We start from the raw sequence: 17,320 nt of genomic DNA, 5'->3' as shown, positions 1-17,320 counted from the left end.
TGACTTTAGGACGTGTCCCCTCCTGCTCTGAGGGTCCATTTGACCCTGGCAGAGCTGCATTTTCTTCTGGGATGCCGCTTTTAAGGCTCAGCCATCAGATCCGCAGAGATCGGGGTCTCAGACCAAAGCTTGAGACCCAATCAGTGCTCTACAAATCCCACCAGGTAACTAGCTTCATGGATGTTTCTGGTTGGCCTATTCCCATTCCTCGGAGCCCCTGGGCATGGAAATATGCAGGTCAGTCACCTTTGTTGAAAAATTAAAGTAATAAACTCAACAAGTCTAAAGCATGAATTCAGCCAAGAACACTGCTCCCGCATGCCCTCAGGGCCCTAATCCGATAATGGCTTATCCGTTAACTCCCAGTGGCCAGGGTGCCACGACGCGATAGTTCAGCGGCTGGGTGGATTCATTCATCCATTTCAACAAAAACTCACTGAGGACCTAATACGCGCTAGGAGTGAATCAGACAGACAAGGTCCCTGCACTCCTGGGCCTAGACGGGGGTGACAGTCCACAACCAAAACATATAACCAAACCTATAAATAAACAAACCATGGAGGCTTCTGGGTGGCTCAGTCGGTTAAGCATCCGACTTTAGCTCAGGTCACGATCTCGCGGTCCGTGGGTTCGAGCCCCGCGTCGGGCCCTGTGCCGACAGCTCGGAGCCTGGAGCCTGCTTCCGATTCTGTGTCTCCCTCTCTGTCTGCCCCTCCTCTGCTCATGCTCTCTCTCTCTCTCTCTCTCTCAGAAATAAATAAATATTAAAAAAAAATTTTAATAAAAAAAAGAACGATGGAGGCTGTGAAGGCAGAGAATAGGGTGATTGCAAGAGGGGAGCGGAGCAGAGGAAGTGCTTCTGTGAGCACAAAGCCTGAGTCAACAATGCGTAGGCATGCTGGGACAGAAGGAGGTCCTTGTGACTGGCATGGTAGAACCGAGGTCGAGGTCGGAGAGGTCAGCGTTGTTGGCCGAGGATAGCGGTCTGGGTTTCGTGGGGGCGGGTTCCACTAAACCAGTTGAGTGTCTCAGACAAGAAGTTGGAAGGCTAGTGTCTGGGTATGATGACCTCTCTTGAGTGGGTGCCATGGTTCTCCAGCCAGGCTTTGTCAGGGCTGGCTGCCTTCTTGGCTCTAACGCTGTCACACACGCGTGCGCGCACACACACACACACACACAGACAGAGCCCTCGGGGTGTTCAGCCTCCTCCTTGCTGGCTCCTGGAGACAACGACCAGGCTCTCTTACTCTGAGTCCCGAAAGCCTCATGTGGTGCAGTGGGCCACAGCAGCTCCAGGCCGAAACAACCTTTCCATCCTTCCCTGCTTTCCTCCGGACAGGCCGTTCTGGCTCCTTCTACCTCACCTTTCGTCACCACGGGTCTCTCCTGCAGCCTCTACGGGAACCCCCATGCCCATCAGATCCAGAGACTTCTTTTTTTTTTTTGGTGGGGGGGGGGGGACTGGTGCCTCACACGACCTCAGCATGCCAGGGCCCTCACACTGGCTTTTCTGAGCCCTTTTACACAGGAAGAGACAAGACAGAAGGGGGTTATGCCGGATAGCCGGAGAGAAGCTCCGGGGGAACCCCCTACCTCCACACTCCCACAGGAGAACAGAGAGCGGAATTAACCACAGGGCCTCCCTGGGCTGCACGACAACCGGGACCAAAGCCCAGTTCTCGTGGTGGAGAATATTCTAAATATCTTCCTACCGGGGACTCCCGCACTGGCTTCCACCATGCTGCCTGTCCCGAACCCTGCCACACGCACAGGGCTCTGCCCACGAAACCACGGTGCTGAGCCACTGATGCTGTCCTCTGAGGAGCACCTGGGGAGGAACCGACTCCGCGCACATGCACGCAGGAAGTGGCAGGCGTGAGGAACCGGGGAAAGACGCATCTGCCCTGCCCAGCTTCTAGCTCTGTGACCGTTCGGAGCCCCCAGTCGTCAGGGCGGCGGAGGGCGGCCGGCCTCCTTCCCCGCAGCCTCGCCCCCAGGTGGCCCACGACAGTGAAAGCCGGCCTTGGCAGGCTTCCTGTGCCCGTTCACACTTGTATTAGCCAGCAGGGGCAAGAACGGTCATAAAACCGATTTGCCAGCTCTCAGCTCTCTCTGTAGTTTTTGTTTTTTCAGACGCCCACCCCTTGCATTTGTTCTGAAACATGTGCATGACTCGCCCTCATCAAATATGGCAAAATGGCAGCGGCCCCCGGGTGGCCCAGCCGCTTGAGCGTCCCACTTGGGCTCAGGACATGATCTCACGGTTCGTGAGTTCGAGCCCCGCGTCGGGCTCTGTGCGCGGTGCTCGGAGCCTGGAGCCTGCTTGGGATCCTGTCTCCTTCTCTCTCTGCCCCTCCCCACTTGTGCTCTGTCTCTCCGCCTCTCGAAAACAAATAAATGTAAAAAAAAAAAAAATTCTTTTTTAAAGGTATGGTAACATGGCAGGCGCAGACACGGCCGCCTTTAAGAGAAGCTGGATTACCTGCAATTCCCAAGAAGAGAAGGCACGTCCACCACGCAGGGCCACATGCTGGAGCCCCAGGGGTGGTCGGGAGGCAGAAGGAGCAAGGGGAAAGACGGACACGAGCCTTTATCGCTATAGTGCGGAGAAGCGGTTCGGTGGGGACAACACCCCATTGGGCAGGAGGCGAGGCGCAGACGTTGAGGACGCGGCTGGCGGGTTCGTCATCAGATTCTCGTGTGTCGGCGAAAACGCAGCCTCCCCGCGGTGGGGAAGAGCTTCAGGTGTTAGTCCGACCCATGATTTAACGATGCCAAATCAACTTCGGAACATCAGGGAATGATTTTTACAGAATTGCGTGAAGGCTTCCCTCAGGGCAGAAGTAACAATATTCCGAAGGCAGATTCAGAGAACGTGCTCGTCAGAGCCAGGTGACAAAACCCCACGAAAGCATCTAAAGGGGCAAACAAAAAACAAGCTCAGAATCCTGAGGCCAGGGACAGAGGTACCCATGCAATATTTCTAGCCAACCCACACCTCTGACGGTACGGCCAGTTCATGATTGGAAAATCACTTTGTAAAAAGTCATCCGTGGGCTTTTATCAGTGTTGATTTTGTTTCCAGGGAGCAAGAGCGCGAGTGTGGGTGGGACAGAGAGAGAGAGAAAGAGGCAGTCACTCCATGCCCCGTGCAGAGCCGGACTCAGGGCTCGATCTCACCACCCTGGGCTCATGACCTGAGCCAAAATCAAGAGTTGATCGCTTCGTTGCTCAACCACTGAGCCACCCAGGGGCCCCTCACTAGTGTTGATTCTTAATCTAGTGTTCCAGATCAAACTAGTTGATTCTAGCTAGCCAAATCTTGAAGTATGGAGTATGGGTTTCTGATTAGAATCTTTCAAACGCTAAGTATCTGTACCTTCCTGTATCCTGTATCCTTCCTGCCCTGTATCTTCCTGATCTGCCAGGAGGTTGACTAACTGCCCCCAGAATGTAAGTAAAAATCATTACCAGTTCCTTCCTGTCTGTGCTGGAGTGTCTTAAAGGGCTGCATAGCTAGTAGGTCGGCAGAGCTCCCAGCAGCCCCCGGGCCATCTCAGTTTTCCAGGTGGGTATTGCCTCCCCACCTGTGCTGCCATCCGGGTGAATGAGCGGAGGCTTCGGGTCCCACGAAGAGCTGCCTGCACCATGGAGTTTACAATCCAGAGAGGAGGCGGGGGAGACATCGCCAGTATGGCGCCTCAATATGGCGTTTCTCTAAATTCCAGGACTAGGAAGTGAAGCTACTGATGTGGCCAAAAGGACCGGCTTGGTCTCCAGCACTGAGAAGTACGGTGTAGTCATCCCAACTGGTGCCGCCGCCCCTGGCGCGACTGGTGGCCACCCCTGTGCCAAGGCAGACGGAAGCTGTTCCTGGGGCTGTGGCATCGGTGACCTCGCAGGCAGGATGGACGCAGCTCAGATGCGGGGGGGGGGGGGGGGGGGGGGGGGGGCAGGGGCGGAGGAAGACAGAACTCAAGAAAAGAGGATTTCATGAGGTTCCAGAATCCCAGCCCCACCATCGTGGAACCACGGGACCTTCAGTGCCTTAGGGAATCTCTTTGGGCTTCACCCTCCTTGAAAACACTCATGGTGCCTGCGTCATTGGGTTGTCATGGCAGTAAACACACAGAAAGTGCTTAGGACAATACCTTGCAAATTGTTGGTGCCCAGGAAGTGTGACCTGTAAAAGTCGTTGTGCTCATTTGTTACCCATATTGGAAACCTTTCAAAAAAGGTGTCCTTTTCCAGCTCAATTCCCAGCTGAGAGCCCAGAAGAAAATTCAGGCATTCCCGCAGAATGTTGCCCACCACCCCCCCCCCCCCCCGCCTCCGTCCCCTGAAGCATCGCTCACACTGTGCGGCCAACATCCTCTGTCCCACTCAGGTCTCAGAACCATCTACAACCCCCCTTTTTGTTCCCTGGGGTGTGTGTGATCTCTGGTACCAATACACCCCTGGCCCCTCAGCACCCCCGATCCCATACAAAATATGTTCAGAGGCCCAGCTTTAAAATGACACAACAGGGCGCCTGGGTGGCTCAGTCGGCCAAGCATCTGACTTTGGCTCAGGTCATGATCTCACCCTTGTGGGTTCAAGCCCCACGCCCGTACCCGTAAAAGTTTGCCTACCGCCCACTGAGTCCAGGGCCCGCTTACCGCAGAGAGGAGATCTCTGGTCAGGGGGTTCTGGGTTGGGAGCACGGCTGCGGTGTCAGGCAGATGTGGGTGTGAGTCCCCAGCTCCGCTGGGGGACTGTGAAGTCACTGAGCATCAGAGAGGTGGGTGCCCCCCTCTAAAATGGGGGCAGTAATAACAGGAGCGGCCTCGCACGTTTGTTTTGGGCGTTAGGTGAGATACTGCAGATCGGGGGTGCGACGCCTGATTGCAGATGAGGGAGCCCCGCACGCGGTGCCATTCGGCGCGGGGATAACCACTGTTCCTGTACGACACCACAAGGGGACTTAGGGAGGGCTCGCTCCCCAAGCAACGGAGCAGCTCCCCAAATGGCCCACCTCCTACTGGCAGAGGAATGGCCCTGGAAGGGAACGAGGGCTTCTCTATGGAGAAGACGGAGTCCCCCGGGGGAATATAATACACTCGTGTGTTCATTTACGGAACAGTTGTACACCCATTTGTACATCCTGTGGGCCAGGATGAAGGAGGCAATCATATTATGTACAGATTTCTCCAACAAAGTTTTCACAGACCACCAGGAAATGAACCAATGTATTTTGCAAGCCAGCATGATATGCGAGAGGCGAGAACGTGGTATTATGGGAGCCCACGGAACCTAACTCTGCCTGGGTGGAAGGACAGAGAGGTGGCTGTCAGGAAAGGCTTTCTCAGGGAGAGATCAGAAGTGAATCCTGACGAGTAGGTAGGAGCTGTGTTAGCCTGAGAAGGCAGAGAAGTGGGGTTCCGGGCAGGCAGAACGGCACGCGCTAAGAAAAAACCTGGTTTCTTTGCTTCTCGGCAAGGATTTGGCCCGGCTGGAGAGCAGAGGCCTGAGGAAGTGAGCGGTGAGATAGGAAGTTGGCCGTCAGCAGAGGCACATCATGAGGGTCCTGGGAGAAAGGGGCCACTGAAGGCTTTGGAGTTGGGTAAGTGGCCGATTCCATACCAGACTGGAGAATGCATGGAGGTGGCTCTCCTGCAAACAGGGGGCCAGCGACGAGGCAGAAGACATGAGCCATGAGGCAGGTAGTAGAGAGACAAGGGCCAGTGGGAAGCCAGGACCAGCGAGGAGGCACTGTAGAAAAGGAGAAACACAGTGACGCCCGACAGGAGGCCAGCCAACAGGCAGCCACACAAACAAATGGGACTCAGAGCAGAGACCCAGTTCTGGAAATCGGGGCATGGGGAACGGGGAGATTCTAGCGCACAAGGGCAAAAGATACCTGGGGACCAGGCATCAGAGATTCCCCAATCAGGTTGGCCACCAGGGGACTCCGAACCCCACAGAACATCATCACATGTCAGCCAGGAGGGTGTCACGGATGAGGTGCCCGCTGTGTACGTGCATCATCTCCTTGAGCATGGGCACTATTTCCTCCACGACGGATGAGGAAGCCAGCGCTCCGAGAAATGACTTGCTCGAGGTGGCCCCGTAAATGCCAGCTGGGGCACTGGCGCTCACCTCCAGCTCCATGTGACCCCCAGGCCCACCATCTTTCCAACAAAGCCTGTTGCCACTGCTCATCTTTTTTTTTTTCCTAACAGCTTTATTGAGCTACTACTGTGCATACCATAAAATCCACCCATTGGCCGTGTATAAGTCCACGATTTTTAGTCAATTCAGCCTCACTTCAACCCAGCTTTAGAACATTTGCAACAATACTAAAGCCTGTCCTCAAGCCCCTTTTCGGTCTGTCCTGGCACCTTCTTTCAGCCCCAGGCAACCACTGATGTGCCTTCTCTCTCTAAAAATGTGCCTTTTCTGGATCTCTCGTATAAATCGAATCCGACAGTGTGCAGGGCTCTGAGCGACTGCTCTCACCCACTATAACGCTCTAAGAGTCCGTCCATGCTGTGGCTGGCGTCGTGTTTTGCAGTCCAACCAGCAATGAGCGAGAGTCCCGGTTTCTCCACATCCTTGTCAACCCTTGGTATTTCCTGTCTCGTTTATTACAGCCCTTCTGACACGTACGTAATACCATCTCACTGTGGGTTTAATTTGTATTTCCCCAATGACTGGTGATGCTGAGCACAGTTGCATGTGTTTATTGGCCATCCTCTTTGGTGAAATGCCGATTAGAGTCTTTTGCCCATTTTTAAGTTGGGTTATTTCTCTTTTTATTATTATTTATCTGCTCTGAAGTCTCTGGCTGCAAAGTCCGGTGTCTGGAGACCCTCACCAGCAGTGTCCTATTGACTCCTTTTTTTCCTGAGTATGGGCCACCCTTTCTTGTTTCTTTGCATGTGTTGTGATTTTTCTTTTCTTGAATACTGGACATTTTAGATAATATAGTAACTCTGGATTCTGAATCTTCCCACCTGGGGAGATTTAGTCATTTACCTGGATGATTTGGTTTGTTTGTCGACTTAGTAATTTGCCTGGACGGACTCTGTGATCTGGCCACTGATGTTTTTTCTGTTTTTCTTGTCTTTATTTTATATATAAGCCTGACTCCTAGAGGTCACCCCTGTAATTGTGTTGCTTATCGTTCAGCCACATATTGGTTAGAAACTGTGTTCAAACACCTTGAGCCAATAAAGCTTCCACTTCCTGCTGATGGATCTGTACGGAGGCTGGTGAGCCCATTTAAACCTCAGGCAGCCCTCAAGTACCCCCCAGATTGTACATTCTACTCTTCTCTCTCGCTTCTCCCTGGACCGGGGAGTTATGTGTAGCTATGTGTAGCTTTCACCTTCTCTAGTCTCTGTTGGGCACACGAAGGGCCCCCACCCCACCCCACCACCTGGGATATGAAGAGGGCTCATCAGGCCCCCAGGAGTGGCCACAGCTCTTGGGACTCCCTGTTGAACCTCCTGCTACTCCGCTGGCCTATTTAGTGCCCCCAACCCAACCACAGACCAGCAGAACTCCCGCCCCCCAACAATCCCACCCCCTGCACACACACACACACACACTGCTCACCACCGAGATCGTTGCTTTAACAGACAACGTACCAAATCAAGTGGTTTCACCACCCACCACCAGATCTGGGTTGGGGGGAAGCAGCCCCAGACAAAAATGTCACAGACTCACTCTGTGCTTCCTCAAAATTCCGTACTCTTCATGAATGAATGCTTCTGTTTGCCACAGGCCTTTGGTAGATCACGAGAGCACAGAAATGGTTGCTTTTGACGATTGTATCCAGCTCTTTAGTTGTTACTGGGAAGAGGATTCGTAAGTGGTTTGTCTCCAACACGCCGGGAGTGAGTTCCTTCTACACTCGGAATGACCCTACACACATAGCCTTGATTCCCCACCCCTACTCCCAGGCGCCCCCACCATACATACCCCACCACCTAGAATTCCCTCTTCAAACTTCCCTGAGGATGTGTAGACTCCTGCGTTAATTCTCAAGACCTAGATGAAAGGTAGCCACCCTCTGCTGATGGCCCCAGGTCATTCACTGGGTCCTTCTCTACCCTAAGTAGATGTGTGCCGAAACTCTGCCTGAGCAAATTCATGGCCAGTAACACAAATGGCCCCGTAACCATTAATTTGCTCATTGGCTCAGGGGGGGACTGATGCGCAAGGAAGAAAATAACATAAATGATTCAGTTGTGGTTTGCTTTGGACAGTATTTGAACATGATCTGTTGGTCATTAATATTAACTCAGGTTTATCCATTCCACTGCCCCAGCGGCCATATAAATATGGCACGGGCAGATGCAAAGAGCTTGTGGCAACAGCAGTTTCCTCTGGAAGGTAAGCCACCTTTCTCTTGGGGACAGAGTGGGTTCCACCTGACTGTGTTTTCTTGCTCTTTTTTGCCATGTTTCAGGTAGTACCTGCCTGAGGGAAGACAATGGAAGATCCAGCGTAATAAGCGCGTGTGTGTATTATTCGGGGGTCTCCTCCATCCACTGTTCCCCATCCCAGAGCCCCCTCCCGTTCCCTGGCCTCCTCAACCACAGTGTCCTCCACCCTTCACCGCCCCATCCCCCCTTCATACGAGGCGGATGAAGAAGGCAGTGAAGGATGGGGGCTGTTGGGGCAATGGGGGTAGGGCGTGGGAGATAGGGGGGCCATTGCTGGGGGTTGGAGGGGACAATGAGGGCGTAGGGCAGGCTGCTCAGGGCCAAGAGTCTGGTTGACTTCACCTCTGCACCACAAGCTAGAAGCTGGCAATAAGGCCTTCACCCACAAATTGTCCAAAACTCCATTAGTGGAGCATCCCAGAAAGAATAGCATCTTCTCCGCTCTGAGTATCTCTGCCTCCTTGGCCATGACTTCCCTGGGTACGAGATCCACAACGTGCACTAACCTCCTAGAGGGCCTTGGATTTGACCTCAAAGTCATCAGGGTGTGGGACATCCACCAGGGGTTCCAGAGTGTCGTTCGGATGCTGAGCCGGCTGAAGAGGGAGGGACATCTGAAGCACAGGGACATCCTCTTTATCGATGGTGATAGGAAGTTCACCTCGATGTCCCCGTGGGACACAGAGGGCGTATATGATGTGAAGGCCCAGATGACTGACTTTCGAGATGCAGAAAAAAAACAAGAGGCAGATCAAGCACTTTGTGGCTGAAAAAAATGCACACAAAACCAAGGAATTCATCACCTCTCTGAACCCTCACACCTTCCCGTTTCTCGTTAACTACGTTTTCTTCAAAGGTAAGGTTTATCGAGTGCGTGAATTCCTGTTTGGGTATAACGTCTGCCCTTGCACTTCCTAAAAGATTTCAGTCAGAAACACATGTAGTTTTTGTAATTATATCCCATTTCCCATAGACCAGCAGATCCGAAACGTTTTGATTTGTGTTAATTTCATTGTGTTGTCTCGCCTTTTTAAGTGTTTCTGCTCCCAACCCTCTCAATCATATCGTTTGCCATACTTAAGATATTTTGGAGTAAAATGGAGTAACTCTTGATGGTAGAAACAGATCGCATGCAGGAGTGTGTGGGCAGCCATGTGCACGCAGGTGTATGTTTTTCTGACGAAACATTTCCCTCCTTGAATAAGTTAAACCATATCAAACAGATTTCTTTTGTCATAGGACTTCTTAGAACTCTTAACACGCTAAGAGGCATTGGGAGTTTTCAAAGAAGGGATGTTGGGCTCAATGTTTCCCAAATTATTTGACAGGAGAATCCTTTCTTGGTGCTACAGGTCCAGAGGCAGGTAGCGTTTTGGTAAACATCTTCTGAGGAACACAGATTTAAAGAAAGCCTATGGTGAATATTTTCAAAATTCATGTGTTTGCCTTTCTTTCCTTTGCATCAATCCGGAATTTTCAATATTCTGTTCACTGAGGTCAAGGCATCACTGGAAGGAGACTGCTCCCTTCGCTAGATGATCCCCTCTTGGGTCCCCCAAACATGTGGGTGCTGATGCCTTCTCCAAGAGGTCACTCTTTGATTTCTTCCTTCCCGATTCCCCTAGGCATCTGGGAAATGGCTTTCCATCCCGACCTCATGTGCAAGGAGGACTTCTTTGTGGATGAGCACACACCACAGTGCGGGTGGACATGATGTGGAAGACAGAACAAGTGATTTATAGCCGATTGGAGGAGCTGTTTGCTACAACGGTCAAAATTCCTAACATTGGAAACGTGTCCCTAGTCCTCATGCTCCCAGATGTGGGAAAGCCCGACTCTGCCCTAAATCACATGATTGTTCAAAACGCCACGCTTCTGAAATCCAGTGGCACGAGGTATGCTACTCTGGAGGGACATTCTAGATTCACGTTGAAATTTTGCTCAGATCTCACTTCCTCTGTGCAAAAGTCTTATTTCTGGGGAACTGAGATTCTGCTTACTTCCAAGCATCTTTGTGGAAAATGAAACAAGCCAAGCAGGGACAATGGTGGCCTGGCTTCTGTTACCAGCCGGACGCCCCTTAAACTGTCTTAATTACGGTTCTTCGGGCTGCATGTATCAGAAACCCACTTCATACGTGCTCAAGGGGGTAAAGAAAGGAACGTATTGGAAAGATACACGCAAGGGCATCGACACAGCCAGGTGTCATGAGACATGGGACAGCAATGTCATTAGAAATTCCGTCTCCCTGATGTCCCACTCATCCTTGCTCCTAACCTCTCTAGCTCAGCAAACCAGCTCTCGTCCATGCAGCGCGTGGTTTACTCACCCAACACATGTTTTCTGAGCACCTACGCCACACCAGACACCCCCTGGTGCTGGGAACAGAATGGCTAGCCAAACGCGTCTCTGCCATTGTGGGATTTTCCATCTGGTGGGAGAGGCAGTGAGTCCACTAACAAAGGTGTAAATTCGAATTGCGTTGAAAGCTACGGAGAGAATGAGTAGGGAGATAGAAGACAAGATTCAGTATGAATTGGGGATCTTAATTAGGTATGATGATTGGGGAAGGATCCCAAGAGGTAAATTTTCAGCGGAGACCGTTATGGGCAGACACGGCTGCTTTCCAGCCAAGCAAATGCTCCACTCCGGAGTGAGTCTAACCTATTTCGGTTCCAATTACATATTCCTGGAAGGGAGAACCGGGTTGATCCAGCTTAGGTAAGGTGTCCACCATGGCCCAAGCGGATATGGACAGATCACATAATGAAAGCGTGATTCTCAAAGGCCCACTGAGCTTGGCGGGGGCAGGGGCAGTCTTCGGGCAGTAAATGCGTAGACTGGGAAGAAATCTCCGGATAGTTTTCGGCCCGTGCCACGTGGAAGCCCAGACCGTTGCCCAGGAAGCACCTGCTGCGGTTGAGGGCCCTGAGAGAGTGTGCGTGCCATCATCTGCCACAGCCGTACTTCATGCCATGTCATGGCTGGAACGGGGGGGGCGGGGGGTACACCAACAGAGGAACCCAACTAATAACTGGGTTACTATCCAGCCAGAAGCTTAACATCACATTGGCACAGGCTAAACTATATTGCTCTCTGAGCAACTACGCCCCTGCCTATAGCTGGAGGGTTGCCCAGACACAGGGCTGGGATCCCCTGGCCTGACCCTCGTCTTCTCTGGGATGGGGAGGGCACAGCTTGAATAGTAAGGAAGATTTTAAGAAGTGATGTGTTTGGTTGCGGCCCACGCTTCCACACCACTCATCCCTCGGCACACACGCACTCGTGCCCCGCCCTTTCTCCCCTTTCTCTTGGAAGAGGTCTTAAAGCCCAAGCAAAATGCTTCCCCTGGACAAGGAGAGAGACGTATTTCAGCTTCCTTGGGGGTTTCGCTCTTAACAGACTGGTGCACTTAATTATGCCCAAGTGCAAGATCTCCTCCAAGATAGACTTAAAAAAACTGCTTCCCAAGGTGGGCATCAGAAATGTGTTTACTCCAGCAGCGGACTTCTCCGGCATCACACAGGAGGATTTCCCAGCTGTTTTTGAGGTGCGCAGAGCAATTTCTAGAGTTTCTGTGTTATTCACAACCGTCCTGATTGACAAACAATTTTTTGCCTGGGTGGCTCAGTCAGTCGAGCTTCTGACGTCAGCTCAGGTCATGATCTCACGGCTTGTGGGTTCGAGCCCCATGTCGGGCTCTCTTGCTGACAGCTTAGAGCCTGGACCCCACTTTGGATTCTGTGTCTCTGTCTCTCTCTGTCCTTCTCTCTCTCTCTCTCTCAAAAATAAATAAACATTAAAAAAAAAAGAAAAAAGAAAAACAATTTTCAGAAAATAGCAGTTATAAATCTTGGTCCATTGGCTTTTGGGGTTTTTCAGTCACACAGATATTCACAGATCATTACATCAAGCACATCTGCAGTCTCTGAGGATGTAGTTATGAGCGAGCCAGACAAAGTCTCACCCTCGCAGATGTTCCGTTCTCCCGACGGGGTCAGACAGTGAGCGTGCCAACAGGTAGGTCCGTATCATGTCAACCAGTGACACGTTCTGTGAAGACGGGAAAGCAGAGAAACTGTGAACAATGTGCCGGGTGCGGTGGGCAACTTGGGGAGGGCCAGCCAGGAAAGGCCTGGGGCTGGGAAGGCCTGAGGAAGGGAAGAAGAGGGCCAGGGGACCTGGAGGGGACGTCGAGGGGAGGCACGTTCCAGGCAAAGGGAACAAGTGCGTCCTGAGGGAGACGTGGGCTTGACATCCTCGAGGACCCCCAAGGAGGCCCACGCAGCTAGCGTGGCACGTGGGCAGGAGAGGGGCGGAGGGCGAGTGTGGAAAACAGGCAGGGCGGGCCATATGGGTCCCCACGTCCTGCACAGGCCCGAGGTCTGCTCTGACTCACATGGGGGGCGTCCGAGGCTGCCGTGAGCTGACGTGTGTTTTATGCCAGACCACCCACCGTGGTGAGGAGGAGGGGTGGCTGATGACCCAGGGGAGGGGTGAACCGGGCTTGATGGGGCGTCGGCCGGAGCGCTAGCCGAGGTGCGGAGCTCTGCGTGCGTTTTGAAGACAGAGCTGGGGTACAGGGAAGGAAGAGTCAGAGACACCAGCTCCCGCTACCAGGGCCCGAGGTAGGGGGGCGGGGTGCGGATGAGCAAGCAGGGACCGGCTCTCCCGGCCCCAGACACCTGTTAGACGTCCAGACGCCGTGGCGCGTTTGTGGGCATGAGGCGCTGCCCGCCAATTACTCCCCCAAGGTCACCGCTGACCCGCTGCTCTGGGCCCCCCACCCCGTGACACGCCGCCCTGGACGTAAGCGGCGATCGCAAGCCTCACCACCGCGCAGCACTCGATAGCTCACAAAGCACTTTTGCAGGTTTCTCTCACCTGACTCTCCCAACGACCCCGGGGGAGGGGACAGGATCTGAGCGAGCTGTCACTCATGGAAGGCACGGCGGCGTGGAGCTCCCAGGGCCAGACCGGCTGGGATGCTGCTCTCGCGGGTATAAGCTCTCCCTACTGTGTTCCATTCAAACAGACCCAGTGGGCCAGTGCTCCCTGAGTGCGGGTGTGGGGCCGGGTCTGAAGGATGCCAGGCCCCTCACCGTACAGGAGCCATGTCACCACACATCCCTCACCCCCCAAGGCCTCCTATAGATCAGAGGGGTGGACCTGGGTGTTCTGACCCAAGTGCTCCCCCACAGAGGGAAAACTGTGTGTGCTTGCACGGAGACAGGAAAAACTAGCCCCCTCCGGCCCTTTCTCTCCGGGGATCCTTCCCGAAAGCCTTTGAAAGGCCCCTCCCTCAGTGATTCTACAGGGTTTTTTTCCTAAGCCTTGAGACCACCCAGCTTCCCTCTGAACTCTAATCCCCCTTTCCTCTCATGTAAACACCCAAACTCCTCAAGCCCTCTGCCTACACTGGGGAGACCGAGCTCAGCAGTTAGTGCGAACCCCTCCCTGAGGCATCTGGCCTTCAAGGGCGGGTCAGACAGCGGAGAGCCTCCGGTGGTTCTTCTGGAATGGGCGTCAGCTTTCCCCCACCTGCCTCAGCCATGGAGGGAGCCGGCCTCCCTGCCCTGGGCCGCGCTGGGCCAGCTTGGCACACGGCCCTGACTTGCTCTTGAGCCAGCCAGGCGAGCTCACACCCAGAGTTGAGACGGGACCTGTTTCTCCCCGGGTGACACATGAGGCCACAATGGAGGTGAGCAAGGAAGGCGAGCTGGACGCCCGCAAGGTCACAGACGCGGATAAGGCCATCCCCCTTCACTCACATACAGCAGCCCCCTTGGTGGCGAAGTTCAACAGACCCTTCTTCCTATTTGTGTTGGACTGGATGACTCAGAGAGCCCTCCTCATGGGCAACGTCTTCAACCCCGCGGCAGAGTAGAGATGGGGCCGGGCTCCGCGAAGCTGGAATCCAGTTGCTTCTGAATAAAGTGGGTAAAATCCACTGCTATTGAATCCAAAGAAGCTGAGGCTGAGAGCTGTGGTCTGAGAATGGAATTGGGATGGGTCGTCTTTGCTGGCCTTCTGTCCTGGAACAGGGCAGGACAAGGAGAGGTGGGGGGCCTGCTAGGGACGTTTGATGGGTGTGTCTTCTGTCCTGAGAAAGGGCAGGGAAGCGACGCTGAGGGGTGTGAGCTGGGTGCGAGAGGGCCTCTTCTGTATGTGGCCATCTCGTTGGTCTTGCTTCCTGCCCAGCTGGCAGTCAGACACTGTCCCCTCATCTACCCTGTCAGACAGCCCCAGGCAGGAAGCTGGGTGTGCAGAGGCAGGGTCCTGCCACAGACAGCACCCACAAACACCTCAGTGGGCCTCTGTGTGTCCATCCAGCTCCATGGGGAAATAAGGCACCTAGGAAGGCAAAGGCCCCCAAGTATGTCGGCAGCAACTTCTCTGTCCAGACCCCTTATGAGAAAGTTATCATTGCCCCCCACCCCCCAGAATAAGAAGTCAAATGGATGAGGTGGAAAGAGCCAGGAAGGCAGTCATGCACAGAATGGGGTGTGTGCGTGTGCGTGTGTGTGTGTAGGGGACCCTGGGACCTGGATACCACCTGGCTGGCCATGACTTGCCCCATGGACGTACGATCATGGGGTCTGATAGCAGCAAGTCATTTGACCACAGGGGTCAGACCATGGGCATGGTCTGGCAAAGACATTGAGCAAAGAAGCTGACCCAAGAGTGACGTCCAGAAGGCTGGACCTCACCTGGGTGGGCTAGTTCGGTTCAGTAACCCAGAGAAGGTTAGGTCAGAGGGTGAAATAGACCTGGGCTGGCAGAGAGCCGGAAGGCCATGCTGGAAAGGCAAGGCCAGGGATGAGATTGGATGCCAAAAACGGGGCACCAGGGGCTGCTAAGCCACGTAAAGACGTGACCAAGTGGGAGTCACCTGGAGGTGGGGCATTAGATCTTGGAGCCAGGACCGGGGGGGAGGGAGGCCAGAGTCAAAAGGTCCACTGCAAGCCCAGCGGTGGCGGAATCGAGGACAGGACACAAGTCTCTTCTTTTCCGGGGACAACGTGACCCTGAGGGAACCCCATCTGTTACCAGAGGAGTCGCTTCAGGGCTTGGACTTTCCTTCATTTAACAAGTATGTCCAAATGGCCCGGGGAAGAGCTGCCATATGCATCCCACTTAGCACACGAGCTCCAAGAGAGGAGAGGCCCGGAGAAGTAGCTCGGGCAAGACGCTCACCTGAGAGAAGAGCAGTAAGATAGATTGTTCTAGAATATGTGGAGGAAGTGATGTCCACAGCGTAAGCAGATGGACGGAGGCCTGGAGATCCCCGCTTGTGAATATTTCACGTCCAAGCTGGGAGGGCGATGCTCACAGAGGAGGCCGAGGGCCTCGTGTCCTACAGAGTAGATGGTGTCCACGGAGGACAGTGAGAGCGTCATGTCCTTCGTGCTGAAGGGCACTCACAGACACCGTTCAGCCCTCGTGCCCCGTAAGCTGAAGGGTGTGCGTGGAGGGTGGTAGGGCCCTGGTGTCCCGTGCTAAAGGAGGGTGGGCGGTGATCCATGAGACAAAATAAATCTACACACTGGCACATGTAAGAAAAAGGCTAGGGCAGGACAGAGAAGAAATAGGCACCCAAGTGAGTTCCGTCGGCTCCTCAAAGCCCGGCTGCCCCAGGGTCACAGGAAACCGCGCCTCCTCACAGACCTTGGTGCCACGACACGTGACGCCTTCACGGGAGGCCAGGATAGGCTTTTTCCTGCCTGTGGCAATGAGCGGGTATGGTTCCAAGGTGAAGTTGAAGATGAAATGAGTTAACATCCCTGAAAGTGTGTAAAAGCACACTTTCACGTTCTTGGACTCTGAGACGGGATGTACCGATGAGGTGTCTGTGCACCAAGGTCAAAGGTTTTCGCTCCAGGAAGGAAGGCGAGGATCCCCTAAGAGATGCGGCTCAAACCTCTTTCCCACCAGCACGTGCCGTGTGTGATGGTTAATTTTGTGTCAACTCGGCTGGGCCAGGGCGGCCACATACGTAGCCAAACGTTATTCTGGATGTTGCTGCGAAGGTGTTTTTGGAGGAGATCGGTGTTTAAATTGGTGGACTTTGGGTACAGCAGAATGTTCTCCATGATGTGGGTGGGCCTTATCCAATCAGTTGAAGGTCCACTGACAGACCTCCCCCAAGCAAGAGGGAATCTCACCGGCAGTCGCACTTGAACTACAACGTCTACTCTTCCTGGTTTCCGGCCTCATGGGCCCGCTCTGCAGATTTTGAACTCGTCATCGTCCATAATCAGTTCCCTAATATTTCTCTCACTCTCCCGCCCTCTTGCTCTCTGCTTGCTGTGGGCCAGGGACAGCGGAGACCCTGCCCGCATAAAATCGCCTTTGCTTCCCACCACAGCTGCAGGAGGGGGGCTCTGCCGTGCCAGTGTCTGGAATCGAATCCAAAATGCAAGGCTCCCAGGATTAGTTCTCCTTCCCCTAGCGTGCTATAAGGTACTGCAAAGGGCCGAGTAACTTATGTGCAAGCCAAGCATGAATTGGATTCCTATTAGGTGAGAAAACAAAACAAAACAAAAAACTCTAGCCATATATATTGTCTTATTTATTTGTACTGCAAATGTGTCCTTACAAAACGTCTAGTGGGTTCTCAGCACTGTTCTAGACCCAGGGGGAGGGTCTCAAATGTCGGTGGGTGTAGCAGACCCCATCAGTGCTTGGTCCAAATGTCCTTGACCTTCATCTCAACAGCGCACACTGACCGAGTCCTACCTTGGGCACCTACAGCTTTCCTCCCAGGGCTTTCTTGTGCGACACACACAGGACAGGCCAGAGGTGCCTCCAGTCCCCCCCACCCCCGCCCCCGCCCCCGTCCCCGCCAAGAAGCAGATTCGGTCTCCTGGGGGGCCTTTGTGTTTTAA

Source organism: Panthera pardus, unplaced genomic scaffold, assembly GCF_024362965.1.
Source record: "Panthera pardus isolate Hobbes unplaced genomic scaffold, ASM2436296v1 HiC_scaffold_24, whole genome shotgun sequence".
NCBI lineage: Eukaryota > Metazoa > Chordata > Mammalia > Carnivora > Felidae > Panthera > Panthera pardus.
This window is presented reverse-complemented; position numbering follows the sequence as displayed.